This window comes from Mobula birostris, chromosome 26 (assembly GCF_030028105.1).
Source record: "Mobula birostris isolate sMobBir1 chromosome 26, sMobBir1.hap1, whole genome shotgun sequence".
In the NCBI taxonomy this organism is placed as follows: domain Eukaryota; kingdom Metazoa; phylum Chordata; class Chondrichthyes; order Myliobatiformes; family Myliobatidae; genus Mobula; species Mobula birostris.
Window position 1 is genome coordinate 43285299 of NC_092395.1, and position 24900 is coordinate 43310198.

At 43.9% G+C, this 24900-nt stretch overlaps 1 pseudogene; it reads left to right on the top strand.

Moving 5' to 3' along the window:
• Nucleotides 1-1968: 1968 nt before the first annotated feature.
• Nucleotides 1969-23576, top strand: LOC140188256 (ubiquitin carboxyl-terminal hydrolase 35-like; annotated as a pseudogene).
• The last annotated feature ends 1324 nt before the right edge of the window (nucleotides 23577-24900 follow it).

Genomic DNA, 24900 nt, shown 5'->3' on the forward strand with positions numbered 1-24900 from the left:
GTTAGGATGCTCTGTATTGCACATCTGCAGAAGGACATGAGTAAAGCTGTGCACAGTCCAGCTCACTTCAGCCTCCTCGGAAGTAGAAGTGTAGGTGAGCTTTCCCAGTTGTGTAGGATGTCTTCTGGGATGATGAGAGGTGATGCATGATGTGTGGCCAATCTGATGTGTGTGGTGTGAGTTCTCCTGACGTCAATAACAATCTTCCTTGTCTTGCTGATATTGAGGAACAAGTTAATTGCCTGGAACCAGCCATCAAACTCTTGCACCTCCTCTCTGAATGCTGTATTATCATTGTTGGTGATGAGCCCCACCACTGTTGTGTCATTGGGAAACCTGACAATGTGATTACTTAATGTATGGCTGTGCAGTGATGTGAGAGCAGAGTGTTTAACAATGGCGCCAGCGCAGAGCCCTGGGGGTGGGGGCACCTGTGTTAAGGATCATGGAGAGGGAGGAGCAGTTATGCATCCTGACTATCTGAGGTCTGTTTGTTCGGAAGTCCAACAACCAGTTGCACGGTGGTGCATTTAGACTGAGGAGTCGGAGTTTGTTCACCAAGCTCTGTGGGACAATCGTGTTGAATGCTGAACTGCAATCCAGAAACAGCATTCTAACAGTCCTGCTGGAGGGTCTTGGCCTGAAACATCGACTGTACTCTTTTCGATAGGTGCTGCCTGGCATGCTGAGTTGCTCCAGCATTTTATGTGTGTTGCCTGGATTTCCAGCACCTGCAGATTTTCTATTCTTCTGACACAAGTGCTCCTGTTTTCTTGGTGTACCAGGGCCAGTTGTATGACAGATGCTATTGCATTCGTCATTCGGTAAACATATTTGTGAGTGTCCAGTGTGGCAGGAATGAGCTTTTAATGTGTGCCATTACCAGCTGTTCAAAGCACTTCATGATCATTGGTGTCAGTGACACCGGTCGACAGTCATTTAGTTCTGAGAGTGTAGAGTACTTTCATACAGGAATGAAGGTGGCTGATCTGAAGCATATGGGACAGCAGCCTGGATGAGTGAGGTGTTGTAGATGTCCGTGAGGAGGTCAGTGAGCTGGTGTGCACATTTCCTGACTCCTCAGCCTGGGATGTTGTCTGGCCCAGCTGCGTTAAGGGGTTTGAATCTCTTCAGAATCCTTGTGATTATACAAACATGAAAGCAATTGTAAGCAAAACCAACACTAGAAAAAGACAATAAAAGCAATAATTTGGGCTCCAATTAACACAGCTCAGTCAGAATCAGAATCAGGTTTATTATCACTGACAGATCCAATACACTTCCCTTGTGACTCTCTCTTTGGTAAAATAAAATCATTTAAAATCTAAGGACAATAACATGCAAGGTAGGACATTATTAGTAGTTTCTCATGAGATAAACTGTGGAAAACATTGATGGTAACAAAACAAATGATGGTGACGAGGAGGTGTACAGGAGTGAGATAGATCAGCTGGTTGAATTGTATTGAAACAACAACCTTGCACTTAACATCAGTAGGAACAATGAACCGGTTGTGGACTTCAGGAAGGGGAAGTTGAAGGAACACACACCAGTCCTCATTGACGGATCAGCATTGGGAAGTGTGTGCAGTTTCATTCAAAAGGCGATGACTCAAACAGACAGTATCCAACATTCAGGTCCCATCATTCAGGACATGCCCTCTACCTAATGCTGCCATCAAGGAGGAGGTACAGGAGCCTGAAGACACACACCCAATGTTTCAGGAACAGCTTCTTCCCCTCTGCCATCATATTTTTGAATGGACAATGAATCCATGAATACTGTGGCAGTATTTTTCCTTCTCTTTTTCACTACTTGTTTAATTTAATCTTAATAATTCTTCCTGTCCCCTAATGGTTGGTGTACTTGTGTATATTTCCCTCAATCTTGAGGCCTGGGAGTTTGAGGATTCCATGTAGATACGGGAACAGGTCGAAGAGTGGAGTGACCGTCAGCCTCCACCTGTAGATGTATGACCTCAAGCAGTATGCCAGAAATGAAAGAGACATTGACTTACTAATCCACCTGACAAGGGTGTACGGCAGAGACATTGGGATGTCATTTGAACTGGAAAAGTGCAGCTGGATGGTGGTGAAAAGAGATAAACTCATCAATACTGAAGGAATTGAGTTACCTGAAGGCAACAGATCAGATGTTCAGGACAGCTACAAATACCTGGATATCCTGCAGACACATGGAAGTCACAATGAGGACACAAGTAAGGCTGCAGCATCCAAGTCCCTCCAAAGAGTGAGACAGTTCCGAAAGAGCCAGCTGATTGGGAAGAACACGATCAGAGTCATCAACACATTCGCCCTGCCAGTTATCAGATACCCAGCAGCAATAATGTGCTGGCCAAGGAACAAGCTGGAAGCCGGTGACATCAAGACCCAGAAACAACTAACAATACATGGAGGCTTTCTCTCAATGTCTAACACTGAGCAACTGCACACCTACTGGAATAAAGGAGGATGAGATCTTAGAAGTGTCAAGGCATCAATCCTGGAAGAAATATGAAACATCAGTGAGTATTTCAGGAAAATGGCCCTTAAGGATGACTTGCTTAGAGAATACCTCAGGCAGCAGGCTGGGGACATGGGTGAAGAAGAACCAGAGCACCAGAGGCCATGGCAGGACAAGTCGCTGCACAGGACGTACCATCCCCAGATATCAGTGGTAGCTGACAAAAGAAAGTCCTACCAATGGCTGGAAATGGCAGGGCTGAGGAACAGCACAGAGGTGCTGGTCATGGCTGCACAAGAACAGACTCTGAGCACAAGAGCAATAGAAGCAGGGTCTATTAAACCAAACAAGACTCACGATGCAGACAGTGGAAGAAATCCTCTGAAACAATCCAGCACATAGTAGCAGAGTGTAAGATGCAGACAGGGACAGCATACACAGTCAAGTTGCAGGAATTGTGTACAGGAACATCTGCACTGAGAATAGATTGGACACCCGCAAGATCAAATGAGGAACACCTGAGAAGGTAGTGTAGAATGACAGAGCTAAGATCCTGTGGGACTTCCAAATATAGACTGATCAGCAGGAATTGGCCAAGCAACCAGACATAGTAATACAGGTAAAGAAACAGGAGAAAGCAATGCTAATAGATGTGGCACTCCTGAATGACGGTAACATCAGGAAGAAAGAATATGAGAAGCTGGAGAAATACCAGGGCTTGAAAGAGCAGATACAAAGAACATGGAAGATTAAAGCCAGAGTAATTCCTCTGGTGATAGGTGCACTTGGAGCTGTGACACCTGGACTGGGAGAGTGGCTCCAACCAGTCCCAAGAACAACATCTGATATGTCTGTGCAGAAGAGTGCACGACTAGGGACGGCAAGGATACTGTGCGGAACCCTCAAGCCCCCAGGCCTCTGGTAAACGACCCAAGATTGAGAGAGAAATACACATCCACACCACCCATAGCAGGTGAGAAAAAATATGTGCCCCTTATTGAAATTTATCATTTATTAAATTATTATGGAATGTAACATAGTGTTGCTGCAAGACGTATGCCAGTGATATTAAATATGATTCTGATTCTGAAACATTCCCCTTATAGAAAGTACTGCCACAAAATGTTTAACATGGAAACTTGCTGTAAATATAAGTAAACACTTCAGTTATTGTTTAGACAATATTACTGCTTGTTTCCAGTGTTTCATCCAGAAATGATCCTACTTCACTCTATAGAGTCTGATATTTCAGGAGTACAACAGCACTAATACAATCCGACAGTTTGTTATCAACGGACTGTAGAATTTTCAGACCCGAGATTCTAGTCATTGATAAAACTTAACCAAGATTATCTGATCCTTGGAATGAAAATACTACTTTGAAAGCCAGCTGCACTCATTTCAATATAAAAAGTTTGACTGGGTGAGGCAAGGCTGCTGCGAGTTTGTCCTGTAGCAGTTTACACTATGAATGGAGGAGGCCTGGAATGTAACACAGTGAGAAAGTATTCCATGGGAAATTGGATATTATTGTTAATGTGGGAGAAACAATCTATTTTCAAGAACAATTCTATAAATAAAAATTGCTTCACAATAAAAAAAAACAGCTTTGGTGCAGTTTAGAGCAGCTGCTGCCTGGGTATGAAAACAACAAACATCTGTGGTCACAGCAGGATATGAGCTGTTATTTTAAGGAGAGGGACAGCCCAGAATGCTTACATTTGCCATTTCTACCAAATATCACAGTTTCTGTTCTACCTGATATTATTTTAAGTATCTGTGAAGCACTTGACCTTTAAAGAGACATTATCTCCGGTTCTCCCCTTGAGTAATGGCAGTGAAAACAAGAATTCCTTCAGAAATTGTGCCATGTTGGTTGTCAGATTAACTCCACTCATCAGATTTATTCACTGAATTCCAGGGGAAGAAAATGTTAGCGAGGTCGATAGTTTAACTGTGCGACGGTCAGTTAACCCCCATTATAGAAATGAAGAGAGTTGTAGAATATGGCTTCCATTAACTGCTCTCCACTTTCCAACAACCTATTGATCACATCTACCAGAACGATCATTGACAGAAGAATCTTCCATATGTGGATTGGTGAGGTTGAGGTCAAGTATGTTTCTCTCTGCTGTTGCTCATTCATTGCCTGCTGCAGGCTCTCACTCGAAGCTCTGTCCTTCAGGACTTGACCAACTCAGTCTGCGTTCGTGGAACCCAACCACTCTTGGTGACCACCATAGAAGTCCCAGTAAATATTCTGTGTTCTTGCTTCTATTAGTACTTATTCTGTGTTGCTCAACATAGGGAACATCGATTCATCCATGGAGGGAGGCCAGGAGATAGTAATCAGGAGGAGGTCTCCGTGTCCATGTTTCTCTTGATGTTATGAGACTTCAGTGTGTCTTGATTCAATGCTCAAGGCACTGAGGGCTCCTCTGCCCTGCTGGTACACAACTGTGCCCCCACCTCTAAAGAGTAGTTTAGGACAAGACACACCCTGGATGGTGAGTTTGAAATTGCCATTTTGTCTCTCCTGCTCCTGTGTATTTCTGGAGCCACGCTTTGCACAATGTAATGTCAAGCAACCCAGAACCAGGACATCTCTGCAGGATGATGGACTTCCAGCATCTGCAGCATCTCTTGGGCTGATCATCATTGCAGAAGTTCCTCTGGGAAGTATACTCATCCCAACTGCTTCATCAGTGACCTTCCTCCCATCATAAAGTCAGCAGTGGGGTGTTGACAGACATTTGCAGAATGTTCAGTTCCACTTGTAAATCCTCAGCTAATGCTTCAGTCCCAGCCTGTATACCATCCAGACGTCGATAACATTCAGTCATGGGCTGATTAGTGACAACTGATATTTGCACCCATAGTGTCAGGCAATGACTATCTCCAAGAACAGAGAATCTAACTCCTTAGGATTGACATTCAATAACATTAACATTGATAGATCCTCTACCATAAATATCCCAAGAGTTCACGTTGACTGGAAAATTATGTGGACTATTGAAATAAATACCATTGTCCCAGGATTGGCTCAAAGGCTGGATATTCTGTAGTGGGTAACTCACCTCTTGCCATCACAAGATATTTACATTTTTTTATATTCAGTAGGTAGAGGTTTGATGGAATATTTTCCACTTACTTGGATGAGTGCAATCCCAACGATTCTCAAGAAACTCTGCATCACCCTGTATGACTAGTGACTAGTACCTCCAAAATTAACTGAAGTATTCATTCCCTCCACCTCTTCCCAGAGTAGCAGAGTAGCAGTACAAGGTGTACCTCAGTTATTCACTCACCTCTCAAACACCAGCTAGACCACTGAGAGCAGTGTTTTGCAATCACTTTTAGCCCAACGCCCCCCTTTAAGCATCTTCATACTTGCCAACACTGCTCTTAGGCACAATGTACTTTCTGGCACCCCCATGGTTTAAAAACATGTCTATCATATGCTGACATGGGAAAATCGATTCTGCTTTAAATTCTTATTTTTCTTGAAACCTAGCTTACACAGTACCTGTACATTGTACAGCAGCTTTGATATCAATGAGATCCTTGAGCTTGATGGTTTTTAGCAAGAGTTGAAATATCTGTTTCAAGTTGTGACAGCAAAAGCTTCACATCCCCACATGTAACAACGTCCAAGCAGTTTCAGTTTTCTTTTTGTGAGTATGTGGTTCACTGCACTGAAACCACTTTCAACAAGGTAGAAGCATGGAGGTGCAATGAAGAGCAGTCCGGTTCTTTTCCAAAGACCAGGGAACTTCGTATGACAGTGTAGCCACATATAACAAAAGCCAACATTTAAAAAAAAATATTTTTGCTTCTTCATCATTCTGAATTTTGTTCATTTCTTTTTGCAAGCTCTCTTCCTGTTCATCCACCTTGCAAAGAAATGGGTTAATGACCCAGTCGGGAATTTAAAGATTGTTCAAATCCTTGAATCGATTCTGAAAATCCTTCTTCAGTGACTGCAGGTATAAGCAGTACTCTTTTGAATCATTGTCTGTGAAAGAGAGTGCCATACTATCCATGCAGGGAAATTGTGTAAATGTTCTTCTTCCAGTGTTTTGCTTACATGTATATTTCCAATTTTCTGATAAAAGTAGCTCAGTACTTTTTGCCTGGATTAAATTAACATTCTCGCTCTGCAGTTTGCAGTTTCATATTTGGAATGCTCATTTTGTCATACAGATTGCCTAGGTATGCCACATCTCCATGTAGAAGTTTAATCTTGTTTCCTAAGTTCTTGTCAACTTTGAGCAAAAATTCGACCACAGTGTCAAAAAGGTTGAAGAAACATTTTAAGCAGCAGCCTTTTGACAGCCATCTGTCATATATGGTGCTCCATCTGTTGCACAAGAAATCATGGTCCTAATCAGAATACTTTTATCCTCAATATACATTTTGATCTCATCTTAGATTGATTTTCTGTTGTTTTTTGTTTTTATCTTTTCACAATAGAGAATCTCTTCATAAACCTTTCCATTTTTGATAGACCATAAATATTCCATTAGCAATGCCTCCTTGTTTTGCGCAGTTGGCTCATCCAGTTGTATCCCAAATTCAGTTTCTTATAGCACTGTGCATAGTCGATATCAATGTCTTCACTCATTTCGTCAACACAACTAGCTACAGAATTATTACTCAGAGGAACAGATTTTAAAATACTGCTGTCTGTTTTGAGATCAGTGGTGAGCACTTCTGATACAGCAGGCATTATTAAATTTCCACTAATAGGATGAGATTTTTCACATTTTGCTATCATTTTAGAAATACTGGAAGAAGCCACGAGACCACTATCAAGGTCATCTTTAAATTTCCTAACAGGTGACTCCAGTCAAACACTTCTTTCACTTTGTGGAACTGGGTAATTCCATAATTAGCTTTTTCATGGCGTCGTTTATGGAAGTTTTCCTGCAAACTCGATAGTTTCATGGCTTCATTAGATACCACAGTATTACAAATAGACGCATGAAGCATTGCTGATCTGATGGGAATGGAATTAAACCAGACTCCAGGTATGTAACATTGCATTGTTGCACTTTCTGTTGTTTCCGTTTCTTAGCAGGATTAGAATTGAAGGCTTCATTGCCTTCAGACTTGTAGAGATCATGTGGTACATATTTATCCATCATAAATGGGGCTAAATTAAAATAAAAAATTAACACAAGCTGGGAATGCCTCTCGCATGTTGATGATGGCAGTGAGTTGGCATGGGTAGAATGATGGTAGTCGCACACAAAGGAGTGAAGGGGTGAAGATGAAGATGATCGGAAAAGTGAAAATTACATTAACAAGGAATCAGATTAGAATCTGAATGGTAGGCAGGATGGAGGTAGTGTTGGCAAGCAACTATACTATTCAAGTTAGCGCAATTGACCAATCACATAAGGTCTCATAATTACAGTGCCATGAAAGGGTGCCACTTACCACTGCCCCCCTCTCCCGCCCCCCAAGGATCTTGAATGCATCCCAATATACTTCTTTTTCTCCCAATGCCCCCTTAGGACACATAACTGCCCTCATTGGGAGTCACTGGTTTAGAGGAACAAGTAGATGCAGACAAGCACCACCAGCTGCTATAGCTCCTCCAACTTGCAAACCATCAAGACCTGGAAACGCATCACTGGTCTACCACTGAAGTTCAGGTATATTCTCTCTGACATCACTGTCAGAATACCTTCCCCAGTTCAGCAGCAGTGTGACAGTACAGTTCACCACCATCGTTCACAGGATGAGCAGAGGATACTGGGCCTGCCAGTGATGCCCAGATTCTAGCAATGAATTTTTAAAATTGAGAAATCAATGTCCCCCCTTCGTACATTTACTAAATCACAGTTTAATTCGGTTATAGATATTAGTCATAAGAGCCAGATTCTTGCAGATTGGTTAGTATGCAAAAATGGAAGGAGGCAGATTTTAAGATCAGACGTCTTCTTTCCCCCAACTGATGAGATCAAAAGTTCAACCACTTCCTGAATTGGATTTTGAACAGGAATTGGTTTACTATTGTCACATGCACTGAGGTACCATTGCACAGCACATTGAAGTAGTGCAAGGAGATACAATAATGGAATGCACAGTAAAGTGTAGCAACCATAGAGAAAATGCAGAATAGGTAGACAATAAGTGCAAGATCAGAATGAGGTGGATTGCAAGGTCAGGAATCTATCTTATCGTACTAGAAAATCATTCAATAGTCTTATAACAGCAAGTAGAAGATATTCTTGAGCCTGCTGACACATGCTTTCAAACTTTTTCTGATTAGCCTGATGAGAAAGGAGTTAAGAGGTAATGTCCAGGGTGGAAAGGGTCTTTTATTATCCTGGTTGCTTTAATGAGGCAGCAAGAAATATAGACAGAGTCTATGGAGCAGAGGATGGTTTTCTTGCTGTGCTGAGATGTATGCACAACTGTCTCAGTACCATTGATATGGACAGGATCATACGCCAATGATCTCGTCAATTCCTGAAGTAACTGACCAGATCATTTGCTTGGTTGACATTGAGGGCAATGTTGTTGTCATGACACCATGTTACTGAGCTCTCTGTCTTCTTCCTGTATTCCGGATCATTGTTCTTTGAGTTATCGACCACGAATGTGTTGGAGCAAAGTTGGGCTGTGCAGAATTGCGTGCAGATGAAGATCATCTCCAGGTTGAATATGGCATATATATTTTGATAAATAATTTACTTTGAACTTTGACTGTTCAGGGAGTAGAGTAGTGGCTGACTACAAAATCTTGTGGACACCAGTGTGGAAAATACTCTTGGCAGTGGTAGTGCTGCCTAGCTTTACTGATTGGGATCTCTTGGTCAGGAAGTCAAACTTCCTGTTGCAAAAGGAGGTCTTGGATCTTTGAGATGAACTTGCCTGGGATGACAATATTGAAGCCGGGGCTGTAGCCAATAAACAATGGACTAACATAGGTGTCTTTACTGTCCAGATGCTGCAGAGAAGGCTGTAGAGTCAGGGAGATGAGTCCACCACAGATGAATTGCAGTGGGCTGAGGTTGACTGGGATGATGAAGTCATTGAGTGCCATGACCAGCCACTCAAAATGTTGAAGTCTGGATGACTGCCATGTTGGAGAAAGGATCAGTGTGTGATGTGTCAGCCGAGGGACTTTGACACAGACCACAAAGCTTAAAGTGAGGCAAAGGCACTTGTTGATCTAAAGAAGTGGTGGGGTATTTTTATTGTGTGGCTCATCTGTGTTATTGAATCCACCAGCATTGAATTAGAGTGAGTAAAATGATATCTATTTAGAAAGTATTCTCCAGTCTGAATTGAACAAGTCCACCTTTCAATCAATAGGAATCGTGGTCTACAGCCAACGTTTGACAATACTATAGTGAACGATTTTGATATCAGGTCTGGTGCAGATTTCTGTATTAAATGCAGAGCAGAAGCTTTTGCAGTATCATGTCGGCAGACAAAGTCAAGCAAAGTCTTTCATTCATTTTGGTGGTATTTGTTCTAAATGGAGGATTAAAGAATAGAGTTTGTCCTATTATACACGACCAAGACCAAGAACCCCCAGGTGGACAATGATACTCCACAGGATTATATAATAAGTGTGGATGTGATGAAGTGGCTGGACCATATTTCACAGGATTGACTCAAACTAGATACAGGTTCCAAAGTGTTCGTAACAAATCTTGACCATTCATTCATTTCCTTAGACACTGCCTGACCTGCCGAGTTCCTCCAGCAATTTGTGAGTGTTGCACTGTAGGTGAGCATGTTCTCCTCTGAGATACCTGCTCATTATATCTGGGTGGTTGATCGAGACCTGTGCCCATTGTCAAGCAAAGTGAGTGAAATGTTTGGCTGGATCCACTACAGAAAGATTTCTGGAGCTCTGGAAGGAAAAGTCTGTCCGACACAAGTAAAGAAGTACAGTGCATTGGGACTGGATTGGCAAGCAAGGAGCAAGCTGGAATTAATTGCTGTGACGAGTGGGTTGCCTTGTCCTGAGCAGAAAAACAAATTATAAAAAAAGCAAGATGTTGGGGGAGTTCAGCAGGTAAGGCAACATCTGTGGAGGGAAATGGACAGTAGACAGTAGTGTGAGGAGGAGCAGGAGAAGGTGGTGGCGCGACGCAGCTTGTGCGGCCACTCCGGTGAATGATATCTGTAATCTGTCAAATAGTGTGCCGTGCACAATTCTGATTTGATGGAGACAGACGTGAGGGAATGGAGGAACATCTGGAGATACTTATGAAATGCCTTTTTCGCTGCCGCTGCTACTGTGTGATCCAGAATCTCAGGAGGGGAAGGCCCCGAGTCCTCGGCTTTGCTTGCTGCTCGGCGGCCGAGACGGGGTTGAAGCGCTCAGCAGAGATGGTGCTTGGTACTCAGTGTCGAAGGGCTGGTCGGAGGCTCGAAGTTTTCGGACAGAGTCAGGGTTGGCTGGGATCAGGTGATTCCAATGCATCGACAGTTGTCAGTACCTGGAGGTTTATGGCGGAGAGAGTTTCTTCCATCTGCCGCCTGCTATCAGGGAGTATCGGGAGTCGATCGGAACTTTGAGACTTTTTTTTACCGTTCCGATGTCCTGTTCTTTATCAAATTATGGTATTGCTTTGCACTGCTGTAACTATATGTTATAATTATGTAGTCTTATTAGTGTTAGTCTTTGGTTTGTCCTGTTTTTTCTGTGATATCACTCTGGAGGAGCATTGTATCATTTCTTAATGCATGCATGCATTTCTAAATGACAATAAATGAGGACTGACAGTACTCATAATCTAAAAAAAAAGACGTATTGAGTTGGGTCCTATCATCCAGACTGAATGACAAGAGGGCAGATATCCAGTATAAAATGTTGGAACTAGAGGTGGCAAGTGAGAAATGGATCAATGTGAAGGGTGGGGGGTGACATAGATGGAGAAAGGGAAGGTGGAAATGATGACAAAATTGGAGGTGATAGATGGAGAAAACAAGGGCTGAAGATGATTGAATCTAATAGGACAGGAAGTTGGGTGATGGAATCAAGTGAGGAAGATGGGGAGGGCAGATGGGAATGGTGAGGGAGGGGAAATGTAGTGGAACAAGTGTATGGGTCATGGGGAGATGTTGTAGGTAGAGTAAGGGACATAAATTGAGTTTTAGAAGATAGGGAGAGCTTAGAAATAATGGGTAGACCAGGAGAAGAAGAAAAAGGAAGAGAGGAGAAACAGTTGACTTGAAATTAGAGAATTCATTCTTCTCATGTCATTAGGCTGTAGTCTACCCAGGTGGCATAGAAGGTGATGATCCTCTAATTTGTGTTTAGCTTTGTCAGGGAAGAGGACAAGACTGAGTACAGACATGTCAGTGTAGGAACAGGCTTGAAAATTAAATGGATAACAACTGGGTGCTCTAGGTAGTCATGGCAGACAGAACACAGATGCTCAGCGAAGTGGTCACCCAGTTTGTGCCTTGTCTCACCAATGCAGGAGTGGACGCGTTAGGAAAACCAGATGCAATAATCTAGGCTGGAGGCTTTGCATGTGATTTTGCATTTGCATCTCTCACCAGGAACCAGACATCTGACTTTGAAAGCTAACCCCATCAGCAAGTCTATCAATGCTCTCTTAGCTCCCCGCTTTCTCAATATTTATTTTCCAAGAAAAAAATCACCAAATTTTCCGTATGATAAGATCAAAGTTTTAGGACAGAAAATCTGTGAACAAATGAAAATATGATTCAGCAAATTATCAACTTAGGTCTATGCAGATTTCTTGAATATTTAAAATACATTCTTGGGATTTGGGCATCACTGTCAAGGTCAATATCAATTACCCATCCCTCATGGAGTGGTGGTGAACCATGGACTGGACTCACTGCCAACCTTCTGAGAAGTTGCTCTCACAGTGACATTGGGGAGGGTGTTCCAGCAGGTCAGTTGAAAGACTGGCGATACATTCAGGCCAGGATGCCAGTTTGAGAGGGGGTCTGAGGAACTGGTAATCTTCTACATCGCCTGCACTTCTCCTTCCTGGTGACCTTGGCCACTGTTTGGGAGGTACAGTCAGAGATGCTGAATATATAACTTGAGATTTTCCGCCCTGCAGCCACTGTGGGCAGTGGTGGAATGAGTGAATGTCTTGAGGAGTTATTCCGGGAAGTATGATCAAGAGGGCTACTGTGTCGAGGATTACAATGAGCTTCTCTTGAGTTATTGGGACTGTTATCAAACCAGTCAGTGGAGAGTACTTAAGGTTTAGATATTATAAGACCATAGATATTGGAACTGATTTAGGCCATTCGGCCCATTAAGTCTGCTCCGCCATTTCATCATGGCTGATCCGTTATCCCTCTCAGCCCCAATCTCCTGCCTTCTCTCATATCCCGTCATGTCCTGACTATACAAGAATCTATTAATCTCTGCCTCAAAATATACCCAATGACTTGGCCTCTACAGCCACCTGTGGCAACGAATTCCACAGATTCACCACTCTGTAGCTACAAGTTCCTCCTCATGTGCATTCTAACAGAGTGCTCCTATATTCTGAGGATGTGTCCCCGGTCTTAGGCCCTCCATCATGGGAAACATCCTCTCCTCATCCACTCTATTAAACCCTTTCAACATCTGATAGGTTTCAAAGAGGTCAACCCACATTCTTTTGAATTCCTGTGAGTACAGGCCCAGAGCCATCAAACGCTCTTCATATCACACATTTTTCAATCCCAGAATCCTTCCTAGTTTCAGCACAGCCTTTCTTAGAAAAGGGGCACAAAACTGCTGACAATTCTCCAAGTGAGGCCTTACCAGTGCTTTATAAAGCCTCAACATTACATCCTTGCTTTTATATTCTCATCCTCTTGAAATGAATGCTAACATCATATTAGCGTTCTTCACCATTAACTCAACCTGCAAATTAACCTTCAGGAAATCCTGCACAAGGCATCCCAAGTCCCTTTGCATCTCATATTTTTGCATTTTCTCTCCATTTATAAAAATAGTCTGTCCTTTTATTTCCTCTGACAAAGTGCATGATCATACACTTCCCAAAACTGTATCCCATCTGCCACTTCTTTGCCCATCCTCCTAACCTGCCTAAGACTTTCTGTTGCCCCTCTACTTCCTCAAACCAACCTGCCCCTCAACCTATCATTGTATTGTCCATAAACCCTGCCACAAAGCCAACAATTCTGTCATCCAAGTTATTGTTGTATAACAGAAAAGAAGCAGTGCCAACACACCCCCTGTAGAGCACACATCGTCACTGGCAGCCAACCAGAAATGGCCTTACTTTATTCCCACTTTTTGCCTGCTGCCAATCAGCCACTGCTTTATCCATGCTGGTATCATTCCTGTAATACCATGGAGTCTGAACTTGTTAAGCAGCCTCACGCGCGCACCTTGTTGAATGCCTTCCAAAAATCCAAATACACAACCTCCACTGATTCTCCGTTGTCTATCCTGATTGTTATTTCTTCAAAGAGTTCCAGCAGAATTGTCACACAAGATTTTCCTTTGAGGAAACCGTGCTCACTATGGACCATTTGATCACATTATGTCTGGATGTGTTGTGTGGATTGTGGAAAGATTGAGAGTTATGAGAATGCAAGCCACCCACCACCATACAACAACCTTTGACCTAACATTGGGTCTAAGCTATTTATCTGGCTGGACCATTTGAGCTTTTGGACAATGTTAAACCTCAGGATATTGATGGTGGAGGATTCAGCAATGTTACTGTCATTAAATGTCAAGGCTCTGTGGTGAGATTCTGTGTTCCTGGAGATTGTCATTGCCTGACACAATAGATTGCAAATATCTCTTGTCACTTATCAGCATATTACTGAATGTTGTCAAGGACTAGGTGGCCTACAGGCTGGGTCTGCAGCATTAGCCGAGGGGTTAAAAGTGAAATTGGCCATTCTGCTGCTAAGTTGGCAGAGTCCTGAAGCACAGAGCTTGCAGACTGACCCTGTGGCAGGTAGAGAGTGAACAATAGCAGGGAGAAACATATTTGACATCAGTCTCACCAATCCACCTACTCAGATGGCTCTGTCTATGATTGCATGGGTAGAAGTGGCCTTTGGAACATCCTCAAGGGGACCAATCCCATTTCTACAGCAAGGACTCCTTCTGTTGTATGATGTTGTCTGGCATAACAGACATGTTACAGAGAATAAATCCAGAACAGCTGACAGCTCAGTACTGGGCATCTCTGAGGCTCTCTGGACTATCAGCATCAGCAGAATTGTCCACCACCATAAGCTGTAACCTCACAGTCCAGCATATCCCTGAACCTCCTTCACTGTCAAGCCAGGGCATCTACTCCAGTTGAATGATGAGCACAGCAGCGGTTCTGGGAGCAGCACCAGCCAAACCCAACACTGATGCGGTCTCGGCATGGAGAAAACACAGCACCACTTCATTTCTCTGTTCTTTTCATTGCAATAGAAAGGGAAACAGGCTCAGGAAATGTAATGGGAGTGAATTCACCATCACCCAATTAAACCCATCAGCTCTGATTAACATTTCCTTCCAAACTCAGTGAATAAACCTGAAAGGTAAAGTTACTCAGACAACCAACATGACAGAATTTCTGAAGTAATTCTTGTTCTGAATGTCACAATTCAAGGATAGCATCAGAGATAATGTCCCTTTAAACAGCCAGTGCCTGATCGATTCTTAAAATAAAAAAGGGTAGAACAGAAACTATGATATTTGGGTATTGTCATATAAAAGGCAGATAGTAACGTCTTGGCTATGTTCGGGCCAGCCCCTCACCTTAAAATAACAGCTCATTTCCTGCTGGGACTGTAGATGATTTTTTTTATGGTTAATTCAGGTTAGGTTTAAATCAGTGGTTGCTAGGCGGTGCGATGTGAAGGTCTGAGAGGGCCAATTCCATGTGGTATGTCTAAATAAACAAAAATACATAGACCTTGCAGACAGGTGTGTGAGATGAACCTAGCAGAGATTGATTAACTTCACACGACACTGGCCTGCCAGGGATCGACAGTTGGATGGCATGAGCAGCTTCTTCAGCAAATACGTGTGTCATCATTTTAGAAGGACTCTGGTTTTGTGCACACTGTTATATAACAGAAAATGTGTGTTCTGTGGGTCTTGCTACGTGTTTGCAGAAGTTCCATGGAGAGTCAATGAACCTGCCGGCTGAGGAGCAATACAATAGGGACCCTGATTCTTACTGTGGGCTCTTAAATCAATGCTCCCATGTCTTTGAATTACAACCTGAAAGGTTCTTTCAGACAGGAGTAAAGAGGCCGAGATAATTTCCCTCCTCTCGGCCAGGCCCTTTCATGGGCAATAGCTTTATGGCAGAAAGGTGCTCCTGTGTGTTATGATATAACTTTCTTTCTTAGAGTCGGTGGGGGGGCATTTTTTCAACCTGCCGGGGGCTCAGAGACACCCAATTGACTCCTCCAGCTGCATCAGGGTGTGTGATCCATGGCCGACTATTCCATTGATTTCTGTATCCTAGTGACAGAGAGTGGTTTGGACAATGAGAATTTGATTGTTCTATTCAGACAGAGATTAAATGACCAGCATTAAGATGTCCTTGCAACCAGGGATCAGGTCGAGTATTTGGAGGAATTTATGGACATGACCATGAGGATTGACAACCATATTTCTGGAAGAAGAAAGGTGTGACGTGGCACGAATGCGCCAGCGCGTGCACATCAGCCAGTGAGAACAGTGAGAAGAGTTTAAAAGGAGAAAGCTTTTTTGAGATGATGTTGGAGGAGAGGGAGACAGAGCAGGAAGGTTCTGGCTCAATGGGGCTTCAGTGATAATGGTTTGAGGCGAGGTAGTTTTCTGTGTAGATTACAGTCAGGAAGTATGTGTGTGAGGCCGGTGTTGTGTGCTCGGTGTCAGATGTGGGAAGTCCGGGAGACTCCCAGCCTCCCGGAAGACCAAATCTGCACCGGGTGCATCGAGCTGTAGCTCCTTAGGGACCACGTTAGGGAACTGGAGATGCAGCTCGATGACCTTTGTCTGGTCAGGGAGAGTGAGGAGGTGATAGAGATAGCTGGTCACACCGGGGCCTGGGGAGACAGATAAGTGGGTAACAGTCAGGAGAGGGAAGGGCTGGAGTCAGAGGCTAGAGAGCACCCCTGTGGCTGTACCCCTCAACAATAAGTACTCCTGCTTGAGTACTGTTGGTGGGGACGACCCACCTGGGGGAAGCAACAGTGGCACAGAGTCTGGCCTGTGGCTCAGAAAGGTAGGGAAAGGAAGAGGATGGCATCTGTGATTGGGGACTCTATAGTTAGGGGTCAGACATGCGATTCTGTGGACGTAGGAAAGAAGCACAGATGGTAGTTTGCCTCCCAGGTGCCAGGGTCCAGGATGTTTCAGATCGCGTCCACGGTATCCTGAAGTGGGAAGGTGAACAGCGAGAGGTTGTGGTACATATTGGTACCAATGACATTGGCAGGAAAAGGGAGGAGGTCCTGAAAGCAGAGCACAGGGAGTTAGGAAGGAAGTTGAGAAGCAGGACCACAAAGGTAGTTATCTCAGGATTACTGCCTGTGACATGTGACAGTAAGTATAGGAATAGCGTGAGGTGAAGGATAAATGCATGGCTGAAGGATTGGAGCAGGGGGCAGGGATTCAGATTTCTGCCTCATTGGGACCTCTTTGGTGGCAGGAGTGACCTGTACAAAAAGGATGGGTTGCACTTGAATCTGACGGGGACGGATATCCTGGCGGGGAGGTTTGCTAAGGCTATTGGGAAGAGTTTAAACTAGGTTTGCTGGAGGGTGTGAACCAGACTGAAGAGACGGAGGAAGGGGCTGTTGGCTCACAAATAGAGAAAGCTTGGAGACAGTGCGAGAGGGAGGATAGGCAGGTGATAGAGAAGTGACGTGCACAGGCCGATGGTTTGAGAGGTGTCTATTTTAATGCAAGGAGTATTATGAGTAAAACAGGTGAACTTTGAGCGTGGATCGGTACTTGGAGCTATGATGTTGTAACCATTACAGAGACTTGGATGGCTCAGGGGCAGGAATGGTTACTCAAGTGCCAGGCTGTAGATGTTTCAGAAAGGGCAGGGAGGGAGGCAAAAGAGGTGGAGATGTGGCACTGTTGATCAGAGATGTTGTCACAACTGCAGAAAAGGAGGAAGTCATGGAGGGATTGTTTATGGAGTCTCTGTGTGTGGAAGTTAGGAACATGAAGGAGTCAATAACTCTACTGGTTGTTTTTTATAGATTACCCAATAGTAACAAGAACATCGAGGGGCAGATAGGGAGATAGATTCTGAAAAGGTGTAATAATAACAGGGTTGTCGTGGTGGGAAACTAATTTCCTAAATACCGATTGGCATGTCCCTAGAGCGAGGGGTATAGATGGGGTAGAGTTTGTTTGGTGTGTTCAAAAAGGTTTCTTGACACAATATGCAGATATGCCTCCAAGAGGACAGGCTGTACTCGTATTGGGAAATGTACCTGGTCGGGTGTCAGATCTCTCAGTGGGAGAGCAGTTTGGAGATAGTGATCACAATTCTATCTCCTTTACCATAGCATTGGAGAGGTATAAGAACAGACAAGTTAAGAAAGTGTTTAATTGGAGAAAGTGAAAATATGAGACTTTCAGGCAGGAACTTGGAAGCATAAATTGGGAACAGATGTTCTCAGGGAAATGTACGGAAGAAATGTGGCAAATGTTCAGGGGATATTTGCGTGGAGGAGGTCTGCATAGGTATATTCCGATGAGACAGGGAAAGGATGGTAGGGTACGGGAACTGTGCTGTACAAAAGCTGTAGTAAATCTAGTCAAGAAGAAAAGAAGAGCTTATGCAAGGTTTAAAAAACTTGGTAATGAGAGAGAACTAGAATATTATAAGGCTAGCAGGAAGGAGCTTAAGAAAGAAATTCGGAGAGCCAGAAGGGGCCATGAGAAGGCCTTGGCGGACAAGATTAAGGAAAACCCCAAGGCATTCTGCAAGTTTGTGAAAAGCAAGAAGATAAGACGTGGGAGAATAAGGCCGATGAAGTGTGACTGTGGAAAGTGTGCATGGAACTGTAGGAGATAGCAGAGGTACTTAATGAGTACTTTGCTTCAGAATTCACTATGGAAAAGGATCTTGGCGATGTAGGAATGACTTACAGCGGACTGAAAAGCTTGAGCATGCAGATATTAAGAAACAGGCTATGCTGGAGCTTTTGGAAAGCATCAAGTTGGATAAGTCACTGGGACCAGATGAGATGAACTCCAGGCTACTTTGGAAGACCAGGGTGGAGATTGCTCAGCCTCTGGCAATGATCTTTGCATAATTAATGAGGATGGGAAAGGTTCCAGAGGATTGCAGGATGTGGATGTTCTTCAATTGTTCAAGAAAGGGAGTGTAGATAGACCAGGAAATTATAGACCAGTAAGTCTTACTTCAGTGGTTGGTAAGTTGATGGAGAAGATCCTGACAGGCAGGATGTATGAATATTTGGGGGGGTATAATATGATTAGGAATAGTCAGCATTGTTTTGTGAAAGGCAGGTCGCGCCTTACGAGCCTGATTGAATTTTTTGAGGATGTGACCAAACACGTAGCAGTAGATGTAGTATGTATGGATTTCAGCAAGGCATTTGACAAAGTTAGATTTGATTAGATTCAAATTTATTGTCATTGTGCTGAGTACAGATACAAAGCCAATGAAATACAGTTAGCATCTAACCAGAAAAGCATAGAATAGTGTTATTCACAAAATAACTGCGAATAAAAAGTAAAGTGCTACAGCACACAGATACAAAAGCACTGAGACTGTACAATATGAGTGCAATACTGCTTAACGTTGTGATGTGAGGTTCAGCAGAATCAAAGCATCAGGGAAGAAGCCCTTCCTGTGCCTGCTGGTGCGGGAATGGAGGCTCCTGTAGTGCCTTCTGGATGGGAGAAGAGTAAAAAGTCCATGGTTAGGGTGAGATGCATCCTTGATAATGCTTTTCACCCTGCCCAGGCAGCGTTTATGGTAGAGGTTCTCAATGGTGGGCAATTGGGTTCCAATAATCCACGGGGCAGTTTTCACCACACATTGGTTTGCTTTGCGGTCTGATATGGGACAATTGCCATACCACACTGAGATGCAGTTGGTGAGTATGTTCTCAGTGGTACAGTGGTAAAAGTCCGTCAGTATACTGGGACAGAGGTGAGCTTTCTTGATACTCCACAGGAAATAAAGGCACTGTTGCGCCTTTTTGATCAAGGTAGAGGAATTCAAAAACCAGGTGATATCCTCAGAAATGTGGACCCCAAGGAATTTGAAGCTTGATATACGCTCCACTACATCTCTGTTGCTGTAGGTGGCGACGTGAGTGTGGCTCCTAGAATGCCTGAAGTGCACAATGATCTCCTTGGTCTTCTGGGTGTTAAGTTCCAGGTTGTTGTCGGCACACCACGCGACCAGGTGCTGGACCTCATCCCTGTAGGCCAAGGTACCCCATGCAAGGCTTACTGAGAATGTAAGGATGCATGGTGTCCAAGGGGACATTGCTTTTTAAATCCAGAACTGGCTTGCCCACAGAAGGCAAAGAGTGGTTGTAGACGGGTCATATCCTGCATGGGGGTTGGTGACCAGTGGTGTGCCTCAGGGATCTGTTCTGGGACCACTACTCTTTTGATTTTTGTAAATGATCTGGATGAAGAAGTGGAGGGTTGGGTTAGTAAATTTGCTGATGACACAAAAGTTTGTGGTGCTGTGGATAGTGTGGTGGGCTGACAGCGGTTACAGTGGGACATTGATATGATGCAAAACTGGGCTGAGAAGTGGCAGATGGAGTTCAACCAAGATAAGTGTGAGGTGGTTCATTTTGGTAGGTCAATTATGATGGCAGAATATAGTATTAATGGTAAGACTCTTGGCAGTGTGGAAGGTTAGAGGGAACTTGGGGTCCAAGTCCATAGGACATTCAAAGCTGCTGCGTAGGTTGACTCTGTGGTTAAGAAAGCATATATTGCATTGGCCTTAATCAAGCCTTCATCAATTGTGGGAATGTGTTTAGGAGCTGAGAGGAAATGTTGCAGCTGTATAGGACTCTAGTGAGACCCCACTTGGAGTACTGTGCTCAGTTCTGGTTGCCTCACTATAGGAAGGATGTGGAAATCATAGAAAGGGTGCAGAGGAGATTTACAAGGATGTTGCCTGGATTGGGGAGCATGCCTTATGAGAATAGGTTGAGTGAACTTGGCCTTTTTTCCTTGGTGCGACGGAAGATGAGAGGTAACCTGATGGAGGAATATAAGATGATGAGAGGCATTGATCGTGTGGATAGATGCTTTTTTGCAGGGCTGGAATGGCGAGCACGAGAAGGCAGAGTCTTAAGATGTTTGGAAGTAGGTATAGAGGAGATGCCAGGGGTAAGTTTTTTTACGCAGAGTGTGGTGAGTGCATGGAATGGGCTGTTGGCAACGATGGTGGAAGCGGATATGATAGGGTCTTTTAATAGACTCCTGGACAGGTAGATGTAGCTCATAAAAATTGAGGGCAATGAGCAACCGGAAGTAATTTCTAATGTAAGAACATGTTCAGCACAGCTGTGTGGGCCAAAGGGCCTGTATTGTGCTGTAGGTCTTCTGTGTTATGTGCTTCTGTGAGTTCACCAGGAAGGCTGGTTCTCAGAATTACCCGATGCCTATCCCAGTACCTCAATCCAATAACCAACAGATTCCACAGTCATCTGTGGAAGATCCCGTGGAACTTGGAAGAGCCTGGGTCTGCTCAGCAGAGCCAGAGGGATGTATGAGGTAGAGATGTTGCTTACACTGTGGAAATGCTGGCCATTTCTGAGTCACTTGCTCTGAGCTGTTGGGAAAAATCCAAGGACCATCTGGTGAGGGGGGAAATGTAATGGTTATTCTCAAGACTCTCTCCCACTTTATTGATTTCCGGAGTGATTTTACCATTCCTATTATCTTGGAGGCTTAAGATTCTGTGAGAGCCTTGGTAGTCTCTGGTTCAGCAGGGAATTTTTTGGACATCAGACTGGCAGACAAAATCCAATTTCCTGAGCAACATCTCAACCATCCTATGTCTGCTGTGGCCCTGGATGGTAGACCTTTGGAAGCTGGACAAATCTTTTATCTTCCCGTTGCTCTCAAGTTGACCTTTGGAAGTCACAGGGAGACTATTTGTTTCCATCTTATTCATTCTCCAGACATTCCCCGAATTCTTGGTTATCCACAGTTACATCTTCATAATAATTGGTTTAGCTAGTGTTCAGGCACCATTTAGAGCTGCTTGAACCTATGCTGGGATCAGTGACTTTCTAGAGGTTCTGAGACACCTTCTCCTGGTTCCAAGAGGCCAACCTGATTCTGTTGAATGACACAGAGTTCCAGAAGGATGTGGATGTATTTGGTGGATCATCAAGTGCATTGACAACTCTGGTTCAGTATGTGCCATTGGAAATCATGGATGGGATCATTGAAAACTTGATTAATGATGATTGCATAATGGATATAGAAAGGGTGTATGTTTTGACAAATATGACTGATTAGCTTTGATGGTCTTTTGCCGATAACATTGATAAGAGGATAATTGTTTACTGAAATGTTTGGCTGCTGTGAAAAAGGTCAGCATTTTGATTGAAGTCACGACTTCAGTAATTCATTGGGTGTTACCAAGGCTCTTTTACCCAGTTGTAAGAGCAGGAGCACTTGCTGTGCTGAAATAACTTGCTGGGATTTTTCCTAGGGTTGAAATGGCTAACACTAGGGGTCATAGCTGCAAGGTGCTTGGAAATAGGTACAATGGGGATGTCAGAAGCAAGTTTTTTATATAGAGAGTGGTGGGTATGTGGAATGTACTGCCAGTGACAGTGGTAGAGGCGGATACAATAGGGTCTTTCAAGACACTCTCAGAGAGGTACATTGAGCTTAGAAAGATAGAGGGCTATGCAGATAATTCAAGGCAGTTTCTAGAAAAGGGTACATGGTTCGCACAACTTTGTGGTCGAAATGTGCTGTACATTTGAATGGTCTATAGTCTAGATATGCATTTATGTTTGCAACATTTTTCAGAAGCATTCCATGTGAGCTTGTTCCTCACATTCCCAAATTGATGATATCACCCTCCAAAGAGTCCAACTCTGCAATCCGCTGTTGACAACAAATACCTGAATTTGTGCACTGCATAATCTTCTGCTTTTCAGTCTTCCCTGACCTATATGAATTTGTCATAAAAGCAATAAAGAATTTTCCAATTCCAAATGATGTAAAACAAAACTGCTTCTCTGTCAGAATGTGTGAATGTCACAAAATAGTACACTGGAAGCTTTGTACTCAAGACTTGTTACAAGATCGGATGCAGCAAAGATAGGACTCGCTGATCTTGGCAATACCTACTACATGAAGAGTGTCATTCAGGTCCTTTTCATGTTTTCTGACTTCAGGCATGCTGTTATGCTACTCAAGGAGAGTGATTCAGTCATTAATGATGAAACTTCAATGATTATTTGTTTACTTGGAATGTAGCCAGAGATCTGCCATTCTCCCGGCAGCTTCTTGAAAGCTTCATCTTCCCCATGGCTTAATCAAAGTGTGCACCAGGACCTTCAGAGTATATAAGATATCTATTGAAAAGCTACATGAAGAAGAGAAGACTAGTAAAGGGATTCTCATGAACAGAGCCATTCAGACAGTGAACCTTGCAGAGAATTTTGAGATTGACAGGAAACAAAAATAGAAAGAATGTTTGGTGGGAAATGGTGACTAGGATCCTTTGTCATTGTTGTGATGTTTCCTTCTGAGAGGTTGCTTTTACAGATCTATCCCTAACATTTCTGTCACCAAACAAGGTCCTGTAAGTGTGTGGTCATTCAAGTGACTCGAATATTTCAATGAAGATTACCAGTGCAGATAATTTGGTATCACAAGCTGAGCAACAACACACAACTGTTCAGTTTCCAAATAAGCAGACACAAACAACATATAAGGAGTTTTCAGTGCAAGTGCTAATCAGTTCTGATGGAAAAACAAAAGAGGAGACTGTAGCATTTAGAATTAGTTCCTTGTTACAGAATGATTTTACAGAGGCCTCCAGGGCAAAAAAATCTGTGACTCAGCAAATTGTAGATCAGTGTTTGCCCTTAGTTATTGCTTTCGTACACCAGAAATGTTGCCAGGTGATAATAGATAGTGAAATGCAGGAAAGATTGTGAATTTGACAAGTTTTGCAGGAAATCAGGAAATAGTATTGATGCATTTGTCAATGTAATGGAAAAAGTTGGGGAGGGATGCATGTGTAGGTTTGGACAGAGGACTGATCCACATAACCAACAATAAAACAGGCATAGCTGGGTGCATGTGAATACTTATCGTTTTGAGCTTCTGGAGTGTTGTTGAAGCTGTCCTCATCCAGACAACTGGAGAGCATTCCATCACACTATTGACTTGAGCCTTGTCAGTGGTGGACAGGATTTGATGAGTTAGGAGGTGATTTACTCACTAGAGGATTATAGCATCTGATCTGCTTTTGTAGCCATGTTGCGTACCATATATGGTTCCTTCTGTCACAATGGGGGCGCTGGTAGCGGACCCAAATATAAGACAAGGAAGTACAAGGAACAGGACTTGACTAGTGTAGGGACGTGACAGGATACAGACGAGGAGCAGGGACAAGAACACAGACATTGGCTAGGACATGGACAAGGAACTAAGGACTAGGAGCCTGGGCTTGGGAAAGTGGGACCAGGACTAGAAACCATGGACTAGGAGACAAGGCTTGGACTCTGAGCCAGATACTGGACAAGCACCCAGAACCTGGGTGTTGCCTCGGGCTCGGACCCCAGAACCAGGCAAGGACGTGACATGGCTTCAGGACAGAATGTGGCTGGGGTCTAGAGGCCTGAGTCTGGAGACAGGCTGGGGTCTTGGCTCATGAGGCTTGAGCCTTGGCTCATGGGGTTTGAGGCTGGGGCCTTGGCTCATGGGGCTTGAGGCTGGGGCCTTGGCTCATGGAGCTTGAGGCTGGGGACTTTGCCCTTGAGGTTTGAGGCTGGGGACTTTGCCCTTGAGGTTTGAGGCTGGGGACTTGGGCCTTGAGGTTTGAGGCTGGGGACTTGGCTCTTGAGGATTGAGCTTGGAGACAGGTTGGGGTCCTGGCTCTTGGGTCTTGAGCTTGAAGACAGCCTGGGGTCTTGGGTCTTGAGCTGCTAACTCTGAGATAGACTGGGCACTGTACATCAACATAGAGCCGAAACTTATACTTAGACAAGCTGGGACTCAACTTCTCTACACCAAGGTGGGACAGGACCATCCATCGGGTAATGGCAACACGGTCAGACTTACCCAACAGAGGCAAAGACAAGACAAGACAGATCCCCACACAGGGCAATGGCAAAATGGCCTGACTTACCCCACGGAGACAGGGCAAGACAAGACAAGACCCCCGCAGGGCAACAGGAGAATGGCCTGACTTACCCCACGGAGGCGAGGACAAGAAGAGACAAACATTGAAGAAC